Genomic DNA, 2,205 nt, shown 5'->3' on the forward strand with positions numbered 1-2,205 from the left:
GTCGAGTTTTACACAAATCTTCCTTTGGCATCATCTCAAGGTAGAATGTAGCCCCTAGCTAGGCCTTGAACAGACAATACTCAGTCTGCATTCAGATAGGACTTGTATAGAAATATACTGGGATCAGATAGGACTTGTATAGAAATATATTGGGATCAGATAGGAATTGTAATAGAAATATAATTGGGATCAGATAGGACTTGTATAGAAATAATACTGAGAATCAGATAGGACTTGTATAGAAATATACTGGGATCAGATAGGACTTGTATGAATATATTGGGATCAGATAGGAATTGTATAGAAATATATTGGGATCAGATAGGACTTGTATAGAAATATACTGGGATCAGATAGGACTTGTATAGAAATATACTGGGATCAGATAGGACTTGTATAGAAATATATTGGGATCAGATAGGAATTGTATAGAAATATATTGGGATCAGATAGGACTTGTATAGAAATATACTGGGATCAGATAGGACTTGTATAGAAATATCTGGGATCAGATAGGACTTGTATAGAAATATATTGGGATCAGATAGGACTTGTATAGAAATATATTGGGATCAGATAGGACTTGTATAGAAATATACTGGGATCAGATAGGACTTGTATAGAAATATATTGGGATCAGATAGGAATTGTATAGAAATATATTGGGATCAGATAGGACTTGTATAGAAATATACTGGATCAGATAGGAATTGTATAGAAATATACTGGGATCAGATAGGACTTGTATAGAAATATATTGGGATCAGATAGGAATTGTATAGAAATATATTGGGATCAGATAGGACTTGTATAGAAACATACTGGGATCAGGTACGACTTTGTATAGAAACATACTGGGATCAGGTACGACTTGTATAGAAACATACTGGATCAGATAGGAATTGTATAGAAATATATTGGATCAGATAGGACTTGTATAGAACATACTGGGATCAGGTACGACTTGTATAGAAAATACTGGGATCAGGTACAACTTGTATAGAAACATACTGGGATCAGATAGGACTTGTTATGAAACATACTGGGATCAGGTACGACTTGTATAGAACATACTGGGATCAGGTACGACTTGTATAGAAACATACTGGATCAGATAGGACTTGTATAGAAATATACTGGGATCAGGTACGACTTGTATAGAAATATACTGGGATCAGGTACGACTTGTATAGAAAACTACTGGGATCAGGTACGACTTGTATAGAAACATACTGGGATCAGGTACGACTTGTATAGAAACATACTGGATCAGGTAGACTTGTATAGAAATATATTGAGATCAGGTACGACTTGTATAGAAATATATTGGGATCAGGTACAACTTGTATAGAAATATATTGGATCAGGTACGACTTGTATAGAAATATATTGGGATCAGGTAGACTTGTATAGACATTTACTGGGATCATGTGCGAGTTGTATTTTCTAGAAATGTCTTGGGCTCAAGATTAATCCTTTGTGAGGTGCCTAGAGACATCAGTGGTGTCTAATTTTTAAATGGGATGTACTGTCTGTGTCTGAGAATATCAGTCTACTTTGTACTCTCTCCAACCCCCTCTATCTCTCTGTCTTTCTCTTCTTCTCTCTGTCTCTTTCACTCCTCTCTCACTCCCTCTTAATCAAAGCTATCCTTTAGTATGCTTTCAGGTACAGCTTAAAACTTACATAAACTCTTTCCAGTTTTAGGACTTTCCTTGAAAATCATTATTTTCTAAGATTGATTGATTCATAGTACCTGCTCTGAATGTTGTTTGGGTGCTAATATAGTCTGTAAAGTGCAATATTCCTTTTCAGTGCACACGGCACAGCACACACACACACACACACACACACACAACACACACACACACACACACACACCACACACACACACACACACACACACACACACACACACACACACACACACACACACACACACACCACACACACACACACAACACAACACACCACACCACACACACACACACACACACACACACACACACACACACACACACACACGCTCAGTTTATTGGCCCATCATATTTGCCATCACAGGTTGTGTGGCAGTATTACATTCCATTGCATTCTAATTTCCTACAGATTGGCTGCTTGTTCAATGGGCCTCAATGAGATGGATGTGCAGGTTTATAATAAGCGGAGATGAAGGAAATGAAGGAAATATTACATCTGTGAAGTGGT

The sequence above is a fragment of the Salvelinus sp. IW2-2015 genome, linkage group LG30, assembly GCF_002910315.2.
Source record: "Salvelinus sp. IW2-2015 linkage group LG30, ASM291031v2, whole genome shotgun sequence".
NCBI classification, from domain to species: domain Eukaryota; kingdom Metazoa; phylum Chordata; class Actinopteri; order Salmoniformes; family Salmonidae; genus Salvelinus; species Salvelinus sp. IW2-2015.